At 42.2% G+C, this 20,472-nt stretch overlaps 1 protein-coding gene across 1 annotated transcript in view; it reads left to right on the top strand.

Annotated features, from left to right (window-relative positions):
- LOC104165379 (SET-binding protein-like) overlaps positions 1-20,472 on the top strand; it is an 89,675-nt gene that overhangs the window by 34,309 nt on the left and 34,894 nt on the right. The gene's annotated exons all lie outside the window — the stretch shown is intronic.

Raw genomic sequence — 20,472 nt, 5'->3', positions numbered from 1 at the left:
CTCTTATTTTAAAACTGGTCACATTGACGTCGGTGGGACCACTTGTAGGGTTCAGTAATTGCAAGTGAGGTGGACTGCACTCTGAATGACAGCCAGCTGGTGGTCTCTTCTGACCTCCTACCATTTTGCACTTACTCAGGCCAGCCAAGTTTGTCCTTGTCAAAATTTTCAGTTATTATGGCCTTCCAACTTTGTCGCTAAAGAGAAGTTTGAATCCAGAGATCATTCTTTCTAAAGATGAAACATAATTTGATTTGAGCAAAAATGCTTTATAACTATTGGGTCATCCAGTATTAAATGTGGTAGAGTGAGGCAGTTGACCTCAAATAGCAAATAACTTTGCTGTCTAATGTATCTTGTGAACAACCTGTGACCAGGTATAGACCTGAAGCAGATTCAAACAGTATCCATAAAACTTCAGGAGCTTCTGATAATTTTTACTGATTGGAAAAGAGATGAATTCTCAGAAGGAAAAAAGTTTTTGATTTTCAACATGCATGTTCATCAACCCTAATTAATAACAGTATCTCTGAACCTTGTTTTGTTAATGTCTGAGAAGATCTGAGAACAGATCTGTCTATCCTGCAGTGGACTCTGTTTTGAGGAACGTTGGTCACACTTATAAACGCTTTGTAGGATTGAGTTTTTCATTGAGTTTGGTTTATTTTTTTTCTTTAATTAGTATTTTCAAAATAACAAATTCATTGTCATGAGCTATACTATCAGTTCATCGTTGAGACAAGGATTCATACTACTTTTGTTTAAAGAATAGCTTCCCATTCTCTCCAATAGAAGCTTAATTTTCTCATGTTGAGGTTCTAACACATCAGGACAAAATTAATTTAAAAATTAAACCCTTTTACCAATTTTAGTCTTTTGTATTTTGATGTACTCTGGTTGAATCGCTCTTTATTTACAACAGGACTAGAGCAGTGTCAAACCTCTTGTGGTAGAGATTAAAAATGAAATGGGAATGTCTTGATTGTAGAGAGGTTTTACAAAACACTATCTCTAACAAACCATGAGTGTTGGACCTAAAACTCATTGACGGCAATATAATTATAGAGTAGGCCATATTTTTTGGAGGGAAAAAAAAAACCCCTTTCTCTTTTTTGTTTTCTAGGACAGTGATAAATTATTCTTGGTGTTTGGTTACTTTCTGAAATCTAATTTTTGGTGTCTAGTGATGTATTGATCATCTCAGGAACTCTTTTTTGCTGTATCAGCATAAACTGTTGGGCAAGCGCTTGCTCCAGATGCTGTAAAGCTCATTCATCGTGGCCCTGGCAGGGTCCTGTGTGTATTTCAGGGGACAGGAGGTAGATGAGGAGGAAACTAGTACAGGAGGGTGGGTGACAGTGTGGAACATTTGTCCGTGAATGCAGGACCTCAGCTCGGCTTATAAATTATGCCCTGGGCCTTGTAGATAAACACAGACTTCTATAGTGACATCGGCTGGGAAAGGCAAACACTTGCCAACAATTGTAGGCTAATCCTTCAGGACCCTAATTGCCAGAAAACCAAGGAAGCATTATTTTAGGAACAGCTTGTTTCATTTTGTGAAGGGGAAAAACACTGCACTGGATTTAGTTTTGTTTGCAGAGCTTTACCCCTCCTCCCGCACCCTGTCTCAGATTTTAAATATTTACCTTCATTATTGTTGTTGGGGGCTTTTTCTTTCTTTTTTTTTTTTTCTGTCTTACTTTGTGCTTTCCTGTGATGCCTCTGTAAAGTTGTGCAAAAACACAACTTAGTTTTCACTTTCTTGAATGTACGCATAAATAGGTATCTGGTTTTTGTACCATTAACTATTTAAAGATTTGGGACTAACCAACTACTTTTCGACTGAATTTTTGTGAAAGGCAATGCTTTGTAAAGATTTAATTTTTTTCCATTTTTTCAAGTCAATTTGGAAACTTGCAAAAAGTCCTAAACACACTGCCCCACCAGTGAAAATCCCCAGCTCAACCAAGTCATGGTCCCATTGCTGAGGATTTAATTTACTGACATTTCTCCAGTACAGCACTAGAAGAGAAGGCACCTTAATCTCCGTGACCTGAGATCTGCTTCCTTGAGTCTGGCATCCAAAGGCACCCATCTGCATGGTATTTTCCATGGTGCAAGTCACCAGTGTGTAAATCCTGGCCGCATCACTGTCAAGGGCAGAAGTCCAAACAAGCTCACATGGGGCTGAGGTTTCATAACATTCACAAGGAACCCAGCATTCATGGTGGATTTGCACCAGAGCAGGAGAAGGACTGGTGGTCTATGGTGTGTGGCCTCCCAGTTCAAATCAAACCCTACAAGATGAGGTGGAAGGCTAAGCAGTGCAATACAAATCCCACAAAAGCTTTGAAAACCTTGAAGGGAATACAGCTGAGTGCACTGAAGAACTAGACTCCTGTCTTCCATGGATGGTCTTGATGAAGCTTTGGGTCAGTGAAGCAGGATGACTGAGAGGAGTCCCAAAATAAGGCCACCTCTTGGCAGCAGAACGCCTGTGTCCTTGGCTACCATTGACACCATTGCCAGTTGTTTGTGTGCTTTGTGGGAGTGAAATTCATCAGTGCTCCAAGGCCCAGAACCAAGTCTCTGCACCACAAACATCCTACTGTAATTGTAAGATTCATATATGCTCTTCAGAGTGGTTATTAGTTTCCCAGTAATTTATGCCTTCCCATAAATTATTATACTGTTGCTTATTATTTGAGGTGTGTTGTTGCATAAGAATGGCAATCCTGGACTAAGATTTCCTTGTGCTAAGTAGTATATTAACATAAAGCAGGAAAGATGGTTCCTGGGGAGTGATTTAATTTGTGTACTTTCTGAGGAAAGAAAAATGTCATTTAAAAACAGGGGAAAAATGTGTGGGTGGACAAATAATGCGCATATTAGAGGTATACATAAGGTTGAGAACCAGAAGTAGCAAAGTGCTCCATATTCTCAGCATATGCAGCTTTGCCTTCTCAAGATTTAGTTTTGTTTGTTTGCCATTGCTTCTCCCAAAAGATAGACAGCTCATCAATGTTTAACTGCTCTTACCCATTGATTTTTTTTCTTTTTTCTCTTTGCTTAACTTTTCTGGTGGCTGCTGTGAGCTCAAGTGTTACTGAGAAGTCAGATCCTCCTGTCCTTCCATGTGTTTGTTTTTGGTTTTCGTATGACAAATGTATGCCTCCTCTAGAAACGGTATCCATGCTGCAGAGTAATTATTTAGTGAATGGTGGATCCAGTTCATGTTGGCAAGGATCAGATTAATCATTATTAATCATGACCCCTCTGACAGTAACCTCATCCCTTGTTTAAGTGCTGCTCTTTATTAAGAAGTAATAGCTATTAGGGGATGGTTGGGCTACTGCTCTCATTGCACCGGCACAGGGCTCAGGACTCCTGGCAGGACGCAGAGGAGCTCAGTTCAAAATTAAAAATAGACGCACATGGTCTACGTTCCAGAAATAAAATAGGCAGCTTCCCCTGTGGGCTTCTTCAGCCTCATCTGAGTGTCCTCCTTTCCCCTGAAGCCTCCCGAGAGTTTGCCTCTTTCCAAAGGTTGACTTCAATGTTGGGGATGAAATAATCTCTCTGGTGCTTTTTTATTTGTCCGCTTGATTTTCTTTTCAAAATGTAGGTACTTCCCAGTATAATCGAATGAACATGCAGTCCTTACAAGGATAAGATTTTTAAGGTCTATTCTAGTGGTTGTGGCAGGTTTTCACAGCTGACAAGACTGCAGATGAGCTTAGCTCTCTGGGACTCCGGTTGTACGAAGTACACCACAAACCAACTACCTTTTTTGAGGATTTCTGCATTCCCTGAAGAAACACTACACTATTGAGGTGAGGCGTGCAGCACTGTTCACCTCGTGCACAGAGTTGTGAGGAGTGCAGCATTTCATTTATAATTATTCTGGTTTCCGTAGCAGTACAGGTTCTTTTTAAGAAGGTGAGGCAGTGCTATCAATGGATGTCATCATTATTTCAGCAAAAGCACAATGACTTAAGTACTGGATTGAAACCAATCTCCCCAGTCCCCCAGCCACTCAAATCCACCTCAATTACTTTTTAAAATGTTTTCATTGACTGTTTGGAAATCCAGGACAAAACCCTTTAGAAGAGAGCAAAGGAAAGAAAAACGTCTTTTGTTTCCATCTAGCTCTTCGATACCTGGAGAGTAGCAGTAGAAACTTGGAGCAAACCTGCCACACTCGTTTGATCTCTGCCAAAGTTGTTGTGGAAGTAACATTGTTTAACGGTTGAAGGAATTTATTGAAGAAGAAAAGTACCAGCAAAGACAAAGGGACCAATACAAATTATATGGTAAACTGCTGTCAAATTTTACGTGCTCAGGGCTACCGGTAATTTCCCGTCTTAAAAAACTGGAGAGGCAGTTTGGAGGGGAGGGAAGAAGGGTAGAAAGTATATAAATAAACCCGCCTCTTTAAATAGCTAACTATCCTGGCCTGAACTGTCAGAGCTAAGTTCCTTTGGCAGCCAGCACTGTAATATGTGTGGAGGGCGTAGCAGAAGGCTGAGACCAGGTTTTGGAGAATCTGCCTTAGCTTCACTGGCTTTCCCTTGCATTCTTCCACTTGTCGGGACGAAGTGCACTGAAGCACAAAATGAGGGAGTGCAAAGGCTCCCGCACTCCATCTGAGCAAGTCTGGATCACACTCCCATGGTTAATGTTTCTCTCCACTAAAAGAAATAAGAGTAATAAAAATAAATGAAAGCATTGACTAACTTGGAAATACATGGGTGGAAGAAAGAAGGAGGAGAGAATTGAGGGAGTGAAGGTACGCTGTCCACCGTCTCCTACTCCAAGTTTATGGCAGAATTTGAATCTCTGCTTGAAAAATCATTGGATGCTGCACAGGTTATAAAAAACTAAAAAAGAACTAAAATACAAAGAGAGAGGATGTTAAATGTCTGAGGTGTCTGGGCAGCAAAGCACCCTTAAAAATCTTTTTTTCATTGAATAAAAGCACCCTTAAAATATTTTGTTAGTTGAATAAAGCAGGTTAGGTGATCATACAAGGAACATGGGACTATAGGAAACTGTCCTAGATCATCCAGTCCTTTGCGATCTCAGAGAACTGTTACATGTAGCACCACTGATAAACACATCCCTTATGGCATTGGTACCTATTAGAAACAAACCTTGTAGCTCTGTCAGTAAGCTCATCGCACCAATTAATCTTTTGCTTTCCAAAATATGCAGTGATGTAATACTTCTGCATCATGATCCTGGTGCCAGACCAGAGCAATTTTTAGCCCCCCGTGATATGAACTTTGGTTTCAGCAAAGTGGACCACCTTTGCTTTTCCGTTCACCCACTACAATTTTCTTGCTGCTGGTCGTGCTGCAGGGCGAAAACAGTTCCGCACTTGGTGAACCAAAATACTGTAGAAAATTTAATCTCAGAAAACTTTCTTAAAAGCTGGAAATCTCTTCCTCTCAATAGGATCTGATTGGGAACAAGAGGAGAATTTGAAGGAGACTCACCAGCTGCCTTTTCTCTGGACCTCCCAATTTCATACAGCAGTTGTGCTTTGGTAATTGCTGAATCTAGTGCTAAGCATCTGTGTTCATGGTGGCTGGGAAAGTATTTTGGTTTCATTCATCTGTTGTGTGGAATTGAAGCAGTTGTGAAATGAAATAAGTCCCCATTCTTTGGACTTATGTAAGTTTTGGAGTGATGATATTATGAAAGAAACTTCCTAAATGTAAGCCTCCGAACAAAAGAGATTGAGGTTATGGGTGTCCTTTGCAAGTTCAGCTGTAATAGGTTGTGTTGCAGTGGATTACACCTCCCTTCATACAATGCCATTGGTAAGCTGACATTTCTAATGACCTTTTATAATCACCTGTTTCCTTTTCTCACTCATTTTATGAATAGTCTTGTACTCACTTCAAGAGTTTCCCACCTTGTGGTCTACTCTTACAGTTCATATTAATTTTGAAATGGGTAGGGCTTCCTGTAAAGTGTAGCACAGTGTAGACTGAAGTTCAATAGAGCCTTTCCTTTCTACACGAGGCAGGGGACCAAAAAACTCATAGTGGCCTTTTTTGCAGGAAAGGCTTCAGAAATGACAGTCAGCAAACTGCCTTTTTTTTTTCTTTTGAGGCAGTTCTGAATGCGTGCTTTAACACGGTGCCCTGCCCCTGTTCAAGATGTAAAACTTAGGACTCTGATCTTTTCTAGTGAGTGATGATCCCATGGCACTTTCCCTCCTGAGTTGGAGCATGCAAGTCCTGGCAATGATGTTTTGTCCAGGTTCTCATTCAGGATATGTATTCTGCCAACTTAACTTGACCCTACATCTTCAGTGGAACACATTATTCTTCACTTCTTCCCCAAAATTGCTGTGTACTTCCACCTTGCATTGATGGGTCCTTTGTTCCACCTTGGAGGTAGGTTCATTTCAGTGGTGGGTGAAGGGAAGCTGTACAGTTTTGAAAAGCAATTTGAGAGCCCTCTCAATGAAAAGTGCTTCACACATGAAAAAATTAATGTTATCAATTGTCATCGTCAGCCTCAAATCCTGAATTTGAAAGGGTCATTTATACTCCTCAAAAGCAAACATGCAGCAGCGTGTTAAAAGAGAACTAAAGCAGCTGAAGAAAATGCTGTCTCATGTCATTTCAGGCTCTGCAATCCCAGGGAGCATTAATAACTATTTTTTTGTTTTCACTGATCTCTCTACATGGGCAGAGTGAGTCGGAAGAGAGAATCTGCACTGCTGAGCTGCTCCGAGCAGTCCCATGCCCTCCACCTTAGCAGCTTACCTGCTATGAGGAGACTCAACCAGGGAAGGGACAACATGCAGATGAATGAGGAAAAAGCATAGGTGAAGATTTGGACTTGTCCATTTGACTACGATATAGTAAGGACCATCTTTTCCCATCTTACTCTGGCATTCTGGCTGCATTTGCTGCCTTTCCCACTCTGTCTTGTTCCCATTTCCCCTTAGCAGATGCCAATGTGTGAAGACACCATGGCAGGGTCAGTATCAGGATCCCATCTACTCTGAGGTTCAGGCAAACTGAACGACCTGCTCAGAGCTGCTGAGAACTGGGAGGTGCAAGAAAAGTGCAAAGGCTTTATGGAAGGTGGCAGATGGAGAGAAGGACCCACTCGTTGGTTGGAGTGTTGTGCTTGCAACTTTGTGGAGCACTTCACACCTATCTTGGAATGGGTGCAAAATGCTACCCAAGCAGAATGGTGGCAGTTTGCACCCTCCTTTTACTCCCATTGTACCAGAATCAGTGTCAAGACAAGATGAAATTCAGGTCTTAAATCTCAGCAGGTCATCTGTCTGGAGTTGCACACAATATGGTTGTTCCGCATTCAGCAAATATTCAGTCACGACATTGGTTATTCGTGGAAAATGTATTCGGTTGAATTTTCCAGGTGGTGATTCTTCCTGATTTTTGTGTGGGAGCCTATTCTGCTGTTGGGTTGATCGTGCTGATAGGAACATTTTTGCATTACTCCATCTAAACAGTCTTTTCTTTCTTAAATCCTTCTACTCTTTGTACTATCCCACTTTGTAAGTTTCTTGTTTGTGCATAGGAGTCTGGTTTGGTGAGAGACAGTAGCAGCCTAAGGTACATGTGTACCTTGGGTTTAAAGTTTCCTTATATAGGTCAAAATCAGTTTCTAAAACTTTACCTCCTGGAAACCACTCAGAAAGTTCTGTCAAATAAAACTGTAACCAAGTGATCTTTGTAGAAGAAAAAAAATCCTTTGTGCAGGGGAGAAATCATCCAAGCTATAGTTTGAAAGTCTTTATAGCAGGTGGAAGAAGAAGTGGTTCAGTGTCTACAGAGTCAGCTCACCCTTCAGAAATGCCGGTTCAGTTCCTCACTCTGCCGCAGGTTTCCTACACAACCAGATGTGTGATTTAATTCCCGCAAGATGTCAGCTCTCTTTATAAAGCAGTGAAAGCATCATGGATATCCTTCATATTAAAGACTGGGGAGTACTTGGATATTAGCATGGTGTAGGCCTTGCCTGAGGTAGGTTAACACCAGCTTGAAATATAGCATGGTTCCTACTAGCATCCTGACAGGGGGATGTTTTATTCTTTTTTTTATGTCATATCTTAAAAAGAACCAGACGAAAATCTGATCTAAAGTAGGAAAAAAAATAAAAGAAAATGCCGTATGATTCACTGCAGGACTAAATCCCCTCTGCAACTGGTTCCAGCCTGGAGAATATATTCACAGCTGGGTGATAAACCCTCAAACCCAGACAACATAACCTTAACTAACACAACATTACTAAGGCACTGCTGTAATGGGATCATTCTGCTGTGGCTCATGGGCACATTTTAAATGTCATCAGTTTAGTCTACAACTGGAGGCTGTTAAGTGCAAAACCATTTTAACAACTGCATCTTACATGCAGGAATGATCAAATATTAATGGCTTTTCTTTTGTTGAGAAGAAGTATGGAGAGGAAAATAAAAAGACACAGGACACCTCACTGTCCTTCCTCAGGTAGTGAAGTTCACTTTTGGAGGGCGGCAGGATCAGTCTAGCAACTAAGTATTGGTGTAGGCAGCCGGGAAATCGGCTCTCGTTCTCCAATGATGATCTGTTCTACAAACCAAGTTATTTTGCCTTAGTTTTTCTTCTCAGTCTTATCTTGTCAAGGGTGTGAGTTATTTGACAGAGCAATTATTTCACTCCACTGTTGGAATGGGTTAGACTCTACCTGCATGACATTCAGACTGAGCAAATAGTGAAAAGCTATGAGGAATGAGACCCTGTGTTTTGTCCCACCAAAGATGCCCATCATGACTATTTTGGTAGTTGACATCAAGACCTTTAAAAAGAGCTGGAAATGTTTTGCAACTGAGTGGGAAATGTGATTACCTTACCCCGAAGGTGGGGTCAGAAAAGATGATAAAATTAACCTTCCCAACCCTATGTCCTTCTCAATACACCCTGGACTGCTTGGTCTTTTACCTTGTTACGTTGTAGGCATGGGAAAATACGTGATGACGAGGTGGTGCAAAAGTTTCCATTTGGATATGGATACTTGTGTTGTCTGTAGGTGTTACGGGCCAAGACTTGGGTAAGTGTCCTGAGGCTGCCTGAGTATCCATGTAAACAGGATGACGAGGAGATGCTAGCCACTTTCCATGAACTCTGTGTTCCCCCGTGCTGTAAGGTCAGAGCTGTTGTAGGCTTTCTGCAGGGCACTCTTACGGTTTGTCTTTAGATGACCAACTGACTGATGTGTGGTTGAGGCATCCATACCTCCTTCCACTGACTGTGTTGGGAATGGAGGCTCTCAGTTGAACCATGGCTATCCTCATAAGGAAGTCAATTGAGATATCTCTCTTGACGTCCTCCCTAGAGGTCAGTGGTTGTACTTAGAAAACAAGGGAATGATTCCTGATGAACAACAGCCTGCAGAAGCTTTTATATTCTCTTTTTATCATTATCAAATCATGTTGAAGAGACTGCAAGGTGAAGAAACTCTCAAGCTTCATTTTCAAGAAGCTGCTAGGATGAAGACAAGGCGTTTCAAAATCAATACTGAAGCTTGTATTCCAAAAAGCAAATGGGAGAGTCATTATAAGCTGCTTTACTTCTCATCTCTAATTCCCCATATTCATAACTTAAGCCCTGTCATTTGGATTTATCCTCTGTGGCCTGCAGTGACACCACTAAAAGTCCTTCTTTTTAATTCTGTGGTAAAAAAAATAACAACGCTGCAGGGTAGGATCATATCCCCACAGAAGTTTAGGGCTTAAGTGCTTCATGTTGGGTACCAGATTTTGCTGTCTTCTCCCCCTCCCATTTGTCCCCCTCCTCCCTCCTCTGCTGTTATACATCAATCATCCTCTTTCCTGGAGGCTAGGATACAAACAGTATAATCCCAGAAAGAAAGGATACTGATACAGCCAATCCTGCACATGACTGTTGCTCTGTCCTTGGAGATGCCATTGCTAAATCTAACGATAGGCTTTTGCTGATGGGAGTGTTTCAGCTAGACTGGAGAAAGCAAGAAGGGTGGTAATTTAAGAACCCAGCTTTACCATTGTTGGGTGATCTGTTGTACCTCCATCCACTTCTCCTGCTTTAAGTGGCTTGCTGAACTTCTCTTTCCTGTATTACTTCTCGGTTTGTCTTATCTTGGCGCTTACAGCATCATAAATACAGTTTCCTCACTGGCAATGTTTTTAATCATGACCTGGAAATGAACCTTAAACCTGACTTGGCCAATCCTACTGAACTACTCATAACACATAAAGGATTGGTATTGAATTAACTAATGACTTTAAATAAGGAAGGCTTCCTGTAGGGCTGCTTTTTGGAGAAAATACCACAAGCCCAAACGCTATTCTGTTAAGTGGCCTTCAGAAGAGATTTTTGGGTTTTTTGATTTCTTTTTGTTTGTTTGTTTGGAAGCCAGGAATGTGTTTAGAGGAGGTGGTGTTACTCACCTCCAGAAAAATCCCACAACAGTATATTCAAAAGAAGGTAGTGAACAATGGTTGACTACTGGCAAGTCCAGGCAGTGACAGCTTGTTCCAGCAGCACTGTCTCCTTGCTCCCATGTTTATTGAACGGGACTTGAGATCACATGATATTCTGCTGGCAAGTTTGGGAATGAACTTTGGGGGAACCCAGTACTTTCTCTCATCTGCTAAGCCCTTATTAAACCCCACTATTACTTTTTCTAACTCCCCTCTGGACTTTGAATTTCACTGCAGTGAACATAGCACACGTGAGTAAAAGGTCTTGATCACTTGGGTGGTCCCATTAAAAAGACCAGGTTTGCTGTCTTGACTGCAGGGCCATTCCAAACATTGCTGGTGATTTTTTTCCCCCAGCATGTCTCACCTGCCTTTTTTTTTTTTTTTCCTTCTTTTCTTTCCATGCCCAATCTATTAATACGCATTTTAACCAGTTAACTTTGGAACCAAAATGTTAACTGCATAGGAGGCAGCTTTTCTGAAGGTTCATAAAATATGTATCTGAGCTGGGAATATAAAATGCTCCCATTTTGTAGCAGACAAAATGTATAAAGTGCTGAGTGAAAATTGAGAGGGACCCAACTTAAACCTTTGAAAATCGCTGCCAGTTCCAATGTGCTGTATTTATTTTGACTTGGAAGGCACAATCTGGTCCAGATGAGGTCATTTGGTTGGGAGCACACGTGTCCATGCAGAGCCAGGAGGGAGGGAAGCTTGCAGGATGCTTCGGCTCCGAGGTGTTGAGCTGCCAGGGAGCAGCGGTGGGAGCTGGGCAGGCAGCCCGTCTACGTGTTGATCCTGGCATCAGAGCGTGAGGCTGGGGTGGAGGTGTTGTAATGTTTAAGTTGATTCCTGTTAAGGTAGGCAGGACAGTGTAGTTTTTGTATCCTCAGCTGTTTGTTGGGTAGGGTAAGTGAAGACAAAACTTGATATGCTCTTAAGAATTTGGGGACAGGGAAATATATTTAGGTAGGAATGTCTGTAGTTACTAGTTCATATGACTTCATGCAGCAGAGAACCTGTTATTTCATTTGCACGGCTCTTATCTTTCAACAAGCCTGTTATTTTGTTTGCATGGCTCTACCTTTCAGCTTGTCGTCTTTAACCCTTGCCCTCTCAGCACCTGATACCTGCTCAGCACCATTTTACTTTCTTCTCCCTCTTCTCCTGCATCTTCCCTTACTCCTCTCATCAACAAGATTAATAGCTTGGCCATTCGTCTCTATGAAATTTCACTTTTCTCTTCTGGAGCTCCATCTCTGCTGCTCACTGCTCCATCCCAGCAGGTGGGAAAGGCTCTTGTGCCTTCCTCAAGAAGCCCCATCCTCTGTGCTCCCTCCTGCGTGCCTCCCTGCCAGCAGCCTGTTTGCCAACACTTTGCACGAGGAAACTGCCTCTATAAAAATAAACCGTGCTGAAATCTGAGAGACAGAAACCACGCCAACCTCACACTTCATTATTGGTAATGGCAACCTATTTGATTTCCATTTGCAAACGGTAGCCTGCATGTATTCCCCACCATGTAGTCCATCTCCCTGCACCATTTTCTGCACAAATTCATATTCCCCATGCCTGGTGTTTAGTCTGCTTTGTGGTTTGCTTGCTCTGAGCCACAGACACCCCTACTTCACAATTAAAGTGTGGAAAAAGTCTGTTAAGTCACTGGCTTAATTGCTTGGTTACTCACCGCCAACACAAGGTTGCCATCTGCAACGGGCTTGAGCCTTTTCTCCCACCTCTTCTACCTTTATAAGATTTTGCTCCTTGCAGCTGGCTTTTATTGCTGATTTACACCAGAGAAAGCCAGCAGAGACAGACTTGTGTTTCATTTTCTTATCCCCAACATGTATTGCCACATGGGCATTGCTTGAGGTCAAATAGCCATGCAGACACTGCACTCCTGCACCTCCAACACTGCCTGGCTGTTATGACATAAGCCTAGGCTGAGTGTTTAGGGTGAAACTTGATTTTCCAGAACATATCTCTATTTAAAAAAAAAAAAGAAAAAAAAAAAAGAAAAAATGGTGAAGAGAGAGAAGTAAGATAAACCAGGCTTTATAGCAACAGAGTGAACACTGCATTGCTGGCCTTGACGCTTTGAAGCTTGCGTGAGCTGCGGGTCCATTTCTCCATCATACACAGGGATGGGGCTCTCAGCTGGGTCCTACAAGAGGTGGCAGTGTTGGGGGGCTCACAGGAGAGCTCAAGGAGGGGGGGATGCACCCAGGGTCCGAGGAGGAGCTGCCTGTATTGACTTTCACTCGATTTACTGGCGCAATTGAGTTTGTCGGTGAAATGTGAGATGGGCTCAATCAGCTGTCACACTGAGACACTCCTGTCACTACTGTCAATAGCGTCGAGTTTCTGATCCTTTCTCAGATTAGCTCTGTGCCAGAACATCAAATGAAAAGCTGTTTGGGGCATGGGGAGGGGAGAAACTCTAAGCAGTTACCTAGGAATCGGTTTACAGACTTCAAAGCGCTGTCAGGTTTATTCTGATGGCCTGTAGCAATGCACGGGGAGCAGTAATGCATTTGGAGTGTAATGTAGACTAGCTTCTTCAGCCCCGTGTTCGCTCGTGGACCGGGAGGCAGGGATGGGAGAAGAATAGAGGCATTTCTCCTCCCGGTGAACCCAAATGGCATGCAAATAGCCTGCCTCCCCTGGAAAAGCTGCTCTTTAGCTTGATGGAATAAGTTGCTTTTCTTATCTTACCTTTCATCCTGAAGGACTCTTCTACATTTCTCTTGGCACTGATATGAAGCTTTTTTTCTGGTAGAGCTGGGTCACGAAAAGGCATCACCCTCAACAATAGGACAGGAGTGAAAAGAAGTGGGGACAGGTTTGTCATGCAGAAATGATGAAGGGAGGGTGAGGGAGGTCTAGCCAGCTCGTCTGAGCAGGTTTTGGCAGTGCTGAGCCTTGAGTGTGCCTTTTTTGTTTTGTTTTGTATAACAAGGCAAGAGATTTCTAGCCCATTAAGTTCTTCCAAGACCTTTTCCTTCAAGTTTAACTGGTTGGATCTGGGACAGCCTTTATCAAGAATGTTTCCGTCATGAGGGATGCCAATATGAATGTCTCTATTTCTGGGAAGAATAGCCCATCAGGAGACTTTTTTTTTCCTTTAAACTTCAAGGATTTGAGAAATCTCTTTTCTCTGTTCCAGCTGAAACAGCTTATGGCAAGGTGAACTCACCCATTTACACAGAAGCCAAGAGGGTAATGTTAATCCTATTAGAAAAATAATCTACCACCAAAAAATAATAATAATAAGGGTGGAGAAGGAATCCTTTTGAGGCAAATTCGGAGTAATTCCTGTGAATTTACTCTTTTCTTCTCAGGGTTGAGATGTTAAACATTTTGCTATCAATACATGAATTATAAAGATTACTATTTTCCTTCCACTTTCGTCAAGAAATTAAGCAAGGGAAAAGCCGCATTCTAGCATTATTGCTAGAAGGTTGTGTCCTTTAGAGAATACTCCTAGTTTTTAATGAATGCTGGCTCAAAGAGTGAGGCAGTGTCCATAGAGAGGATTACCCTGCATAGCACTAATCTAAATTTTTTTCATTCAAGGCAATTTTAAGATTTCAATTTTTTTCCCTGTTACCTGATTCCATTATTAGGTTGCTTTTGACCTCAAAATATCAAAAGGTTCACCTCTTCCTCATTCAAGATCACCCCTATCCCTCCCAAATAGCAGCTGCAACTACATTTCGCCGCTTAATATTTAAGCAACTCTCTGTCTGAAACAAATCATACCTTCCCTTCTCCTTGATTGCTCAAAAAAAAAAAAAAAAAAACAAAAACACAAAACCAACCCAAAACCCAGCCCAGTTCAAAGGACTATATAAGTGATCTTTAATATCAGAGGCAACTCTGCTTCTGTTCATGGCATCAATGTGAAAGGGCCATGGAGAAGTATGGGAAAGACAACAGAAAGGAAAAAAACCCACTACATTCTCCTTATAGAGTATTTCAAAGCAAATGCTGGATACATACCTTTCTTTGACCTTTTCCTTAGATTAGTGGTATAGGCAGCTGCTGTGCTTGTATTACACATTCCAGTACAGGGACTGACTCGTGAGCAAGGTTGGTTGTGTGCGTGCATGTGTGCACGCGCGTGTGTTTGTTATTCAACCTGTCAACCAAAGGTCTTCAACGCTGGTTTTAGCTCTTTCTGTTTTTTTTCATAGTTTCCAAGGAGAGGTGTGGTTGTTTTGGGGCTTTGTTTATGTTCACTGAGTGACAGGAAACCGAAGAGCTTTTAGTGAATTCAGATATACTCTGGATGCGAGGTGTGAATCTCCAGCCATTTGTGTTTAAAAGCTTTCATTAAGTGTGAGAAAAGAGGAAGAAAATAAACATTTCGCTGCTTTCTAGCTGCAGAGGGATGAAAGGTTTTCAGCCTGTGGGCCCTGCCAGGACAGTATAGATGCCTACAAAGGAAGAAATTGGAGGAGAGCTAAAAAAGACTGGAGTTGCAAAAAATATAAAGGAAAATCTTAAAGCTACTGGTCAAGTTGGATTTGGTATTTAGTTTACAGAGCCCCCGTTGAGCCAGTTGGCCTTGGTAAGACCCTGATGGAGCAGAGCGTGCCCATCATCCACAGGATGAGCTTCATGGGAGGGATGATGTCTAATGAAGGCATGAAGGCAGCTCTAACGACTCCAGCTAATTGCATCCAACCCAGCAGAAAGGGATGCGACCAGGGGATGCCCTCACCCCCTCTGTGCTTGACCTCCCTCGCTTGGGAAGCCAGATGGGCGATTGCCGCTGCAGGCAGATGCTGCTGGAAGTACGGAGATGGACGCGTGGCTGCTCTGTGTCACCACAGGAGGGGTTTAGTGTCACCAAGCTGAGAGTTGGCCCATATAACTGAATCTGCCTCGTGACGTGGAGTGAGCTAGTTTATCTCCAGCTCTAACGCTTCCCCCGTCTCTGCCCATCTGTGGGCTCCTTGGGGCAGGTACTTCCCTCTGATCGCGTGTTTGTGCAGTGCCTAATTGCAGATGCAAGGGTAATATAAATAATAAGGTTAAAAGTCGCTCTTCTTGAGGGGAGGTGAAAAGGGAACGGAAACGGAGCTGCTACTCAGCTTCCTGGCTTTTCCTGGAGTCAAAAAGAGAGTGCAAAGGGTATTGCAGGATATGTCGGAGTATTTAGTCTTGAATCATTTGCCATCCTGTTTTTATTCCCCTGCAGATATATTTCAAAGAAAGTGTTTAGATGGAGCTGATGACCTCGCTTATAGTTGAGGTGGCCTGTCGTTTCCCATGATAAGTCCCTGATTTGGTTGTTTGGTCTGTGGCAACTCACAGTGTTTGAGCTGAAACTTCCCCTCCTGCATGCCAGACTCACACCAAGTTCACTTCAGAAGAGGGGGATTTTCAGTGCATCGCTAAAACCATGCTGGTTTTTAGTATTTGGGAAGATGATTCTTACTTTTTCATCTTTTAATCTTTAAAAGGCCTAAACTATTCTAGTTATGCCACTATATATGAGCCCTTAAAAGTGATGGGAAGCTCTCAGATGAAGCAGCCCCACGTGCTGGGCACTACCCAGGGTGCTGCCTCCTCTTCTCCTTGGCACAAGTTTTGCCCGAGCATCAGCGGCAGTCCAGCCATCTTTCCAGAGACAGCAATATAATGAAAAGAAACCAGATGAACAAAGAAGGCAGCAAATGAGTTGCAATGTCAGGACATCAGTGGATGTCTTCACCTTCGTGTGTTGTGTTTTTAATAGACACAATCTCAGGTTCAAGTGAAGCACTGCTAGACGTGTGTTTAGGTTTTCCTTTCTTTTCCAGTGCTTTCAGGTGATGATGAAGCAGTCTTGTGGATGAGCTTTCTGGGAGAGTGAATCATCCATTTGTCATGTTTTGTTGGGTTTTTTTGGTTTTTTGGTTTGTGTTTTTTTTTTTTTTTTTTTTTAAATGTGAGTAGGATTACCTGAAAGTTCTTAGGTTTTATTCAGTCTGCATACTGTTTTGGCAATTCATTAACAATTGATTGCCAGAAGAATAAGTCACTAGCCCCATGGACAGATAACAGCGATTCCGAAAATGATCAGTGGCTGAACAGCAATACTGCTTTTACTTGGGTTTTGACAACAGTAGTGGTGTTGTCTCTGATCCCCTGTGCACACCACCTGGGTGTTAAAGAAGTTACACTTAGTAACTTGCCCTTAGAAATAAATTACTATTTCTAGTTCTCAGCTCCTACAAGTCTCTTGACCTGTATTTCTTTAAGACCTAATACAGTGGCATCTCAGTTGAACAAGAGCCCTTACTTTTTTTCTGTAATAATAATGAGGTTATTTGTTTCATACTCATTTTCACTTTTGCTTACCTACCCAAGATTATAAGCCAAATTGTCCCCTGCTTAAATCAAGTCTTTCCCGGAGCACTGAAAATCATGTTTGAACTCTGTTCATCTCCAGCCTTGCTGGGTTACCCTGGACCTTGTCTCTAACTGTCTTCTCTTGTCTGATAACAGAGGTAGCACAGCTGCTTAATCTCAGTGACTGGTGGCAGGAGAAATCCATTAGCGATCATGATAACAGATTCAAGTTATTCCAATAATTCAGGCCATATATCTCTTGAAAAGAAGGTTTGCATCTATGCGTGGACCTATTTACATACATACCTGCTTGTGTCTATAAGATTTAAGACTAAAAGGAACTTAATTTAGATCTTTCTCTTAAATATTGTAGTTGCTCTTGAATTTTCTAAGAAGTGTTAGAATTTTCTTCGCCCAGCATTATACTTACTGCTGTTGAAAGGATGCTCACAGCATAGCTTAAGTAAAGATCACACCTCATACTGGAGAGTCCCGTTTACCACTAAAGCGTCATTCTCAGCTGTTCCCTATTGTACAACGCACTTCTCTTCCTCCCTCATTCCCTCCTTCACTCCATCTCCAGTAATAGTAGCAAATTGTCCTGTATCAGCTGTCATTTACCCAGTAATGAAAAAGGCGGTGGAGCAGTTTCCATTTAGTCTCCGCAGACTCAGTATGCAGCAATGAAAAGCTTTCATTCTTGCCATGCCAAACTTTGCCAATTCATTTCAGTTTGCTCGAGCATCAACATTTTGAATCTTTACCTCCTGCCTACGTTATTCACTTAGCACTCAGCTGGATCCAGGAGTGAAAGGATGGTTGGTTTGCGTGGACTGAGTTTTGTTTTGGGACCTGCATAGCCAACTCTTGTGATTTTTAAGAGTGTTATGATATGAGATGTGTGGTGATTTGTTTTTTTTCCCGATTTTTTTTCCTTTTAAACATCTGCAGTGACATCAATGACTGATGAGACTTAAATTATAAAGTCCCTGAAACTTAGAAGGCACATGAATAGGATCTAATTAGTACAATTTTAAAACTAATTCAGTGTTTTTTGGCCCACAATCTTCAAATATTTTGACTGTAGCAGTATTAGCAACTCCAGTTATAACGCTGCTGATAGTGGCTCACATACAGGTATGATCTTTAATCCTAAAGCGAGCACAATTTACCGCCAAGTGAGATGGTTTAGTGGGTTTAGCAGGCATGGTGGCATTGGGTGTACGGTTGGACTTGATGATCTTTGAGGTCTCTTCCAACCATAATGATTCTAGGATTCTGTGACTATCTCTTACATGTTGGCAGCTGCAACACATTTCCATTGTAAAAGCTGGGTCCTCTTCCTAAATCTGTGATAAGAATATTGGCCCTTTTCTCTGCTTCCTTCCAACACTCCCAAGACTAAATGTCTGAAAACTAAACTACAATTTTTTATGCTTTGTGGTTCTGATGACCCCACCTACTCTTTCATATTACATACAAATAGAGATTTTACACCGTGTGGCTGCCTTTTCCTATAAAAAGAGACAATTACGTTTTTCATTTTTACATTCTAAAACAGCTGTAAAAAATGAACCCTAGGCTCTAAGACACTATGTAAAGTAGGAGCGATCTCAGATATATATTTTTTTTCATACAGTAACTCTAAAAGTACTTTTCTGGTTTACAAACTGGGCTGAAATTTGAATAGAGGGAACCACAAAAGGATCTTTCAGTTTCCTTGCTGGATTCTGAAATGCTAGAAAATACTAGCAAGGCTGACAAATTATCGGTTGACACTGGCCATAGGATTGTAGGCACAATAAATTGAAAATTCACGGGAATCCTGTTACATTTGTGAGAATTAGCAGTAATGCATATTATTTCTAAAAAAAAATCCTGCCTGCTGAGCAGGTACCAGCTCTACCGAGAGCGATGGAGCAGCTTCAAGCCAGGTGATGACAAGACTTTCCTGATCTCCCTGTGACCCCCGTTGCAGGAGGTGAGCTGGCAAGAGGAATTAGCAAGAACAGGGGGGAGAAGACGGTTTGTTTGTTTCTTCTTGCTTGGAAAATGTGTGTGGCTGTCAAGGCTGATGTGTTTTTGTGACACACGAGCTGCCTTTCCAGCACCGCTCCTTGTGGGCTACATATTCATCTTTTATCAGGGGGATGTTGGCGTGGTGAGAGACAGCCTCTTCATAGAAAGTCAGCTGAGCATTGCTGCAGAAACATTCAGAGGACTCAAATATTTTTTTTTTCCCTCTCTGAAGAACCCTTTACCCATCTTTCCTTTTTTTTTTTTTTTTCTTTTTTGAAGGCTGAGAAATGCCTCAGGAATGCACTTGCTCACTCTCCTTTCCCAGGCCGGCTCTCCCGGTGATGTATTAATTAGCTGGAGCACTGCACACTAACGAGCAACTGCAGGCTGATCTCGTTAAACATTAATGCTTAACTAGAAAAGCAAGAGCTGTTAAAGATACGCCACTCAATGTCATCCATGTCCGAACGTAAAAGAAGTCAGGGACTGAGGTGCTGGTGCTTGTGTTTCCAGAGGGAGCGAGAAGGCTGAGTAGCGGACATCACTTTTCCAGAGCTGACTGGGAACACCTTGACCACAGATGGATTTCCATGCTCCTCTGATTCCCTTTAGCATCAACGCCAGCCCTTTCCCTGGGAGCAGCCCTCTGTCAGGGAGATAGATAGGCAGGTCCTTGTGCCTGAGCTGCTTTTTCAGCCTTTTTCATGACTTGTTTTTAGTGGTTAGGTCCAAAACCCAGCACAGGTCTGCTCCTTACCCACTCTTTAACCACAAGCAAATAGTTAAGGCTGATATTTTCAAACATCAAAGTTTCAGGTCATGTAGTTACACCCCAATGCAGTAATCCAAAGTAGTGGTTGTCTTGATTATTATTGACTTTACTGGATATTTTAGGCAACCCCATTGGAAAATATTGACCTTATCACTACTTTGCTTCAGTTTACCCTTGAAGGAACTTGTTAGGACAACTCTTTATATCACAAAGCTTGACTCTTACTTGGAAAAATTTCTCAGCTACCTCAGGAAAAAATTTCAGAGTGTCTGTTTGCTCGTTAACCAGCTGGAAATGCTGCTGATGAAAGTGGATCAAGCAAGAGCCTCCTGCCTGAGAAGTCCTGCTCCTGCTCTTCAAGCGTGTGCCGTTGCAGCCTGGCTTTACAAGAGCAGCTGCTGCCAGCACTTCTACCCTTTCATTTGCATGGGCAAAGATGGGATTTTGTATGCACGATCTTAACAGCTATCTGCAGGCCAATCGAGCACGCAGTTTTGCATGAGTTTTTGTGCTCCACTTTCCGAAGAGTTACTCGGCAAAGCCAGCATATAGGATACATTTCAGGATCTATAGTAGACGTAGCAGCCTTCTAACTTACTTTCTGCCTCCACCTTCTCTCCAATATAGTAATAAAGACACAGCAGCCAGTATTTTTCCTTACCATCCAGCTGTTCACATTATGCAATTTGATTGCAATTGATAATTCATTAATCATTTCCTATCATGGTTAATATTTACCCAGCTTGCTACTGTGCAGCAAGGGTGATGGGAGGGGTAGGAGCAGGAACGTGAAAGATATTCAGAAAGAGACTCCTTCCCCCCCCCCCCCCCCCCTTCTTCTTTTTTT

This window comes from Cariama cristata, unplaced genomic scaffold (assembly GCF_000690535.1).
Source record: "Cariama cristata isolate BGI_N322 unplaced genomic scaffold, ASM69053v1 scaffold30837, whole genome shotgun sequence".
Taxonomy (NCBI): domain Eukaryota; kingdom Metazoa; phylum Chordata; class Aves; order Cariamiformes; family Cariamidae; genus Cariama; species Cariama cristata.
Note: the sequence above shows the minus strand (reverse complement) of the source record. Positions and strands in the feature narration are given on the sequence as shown.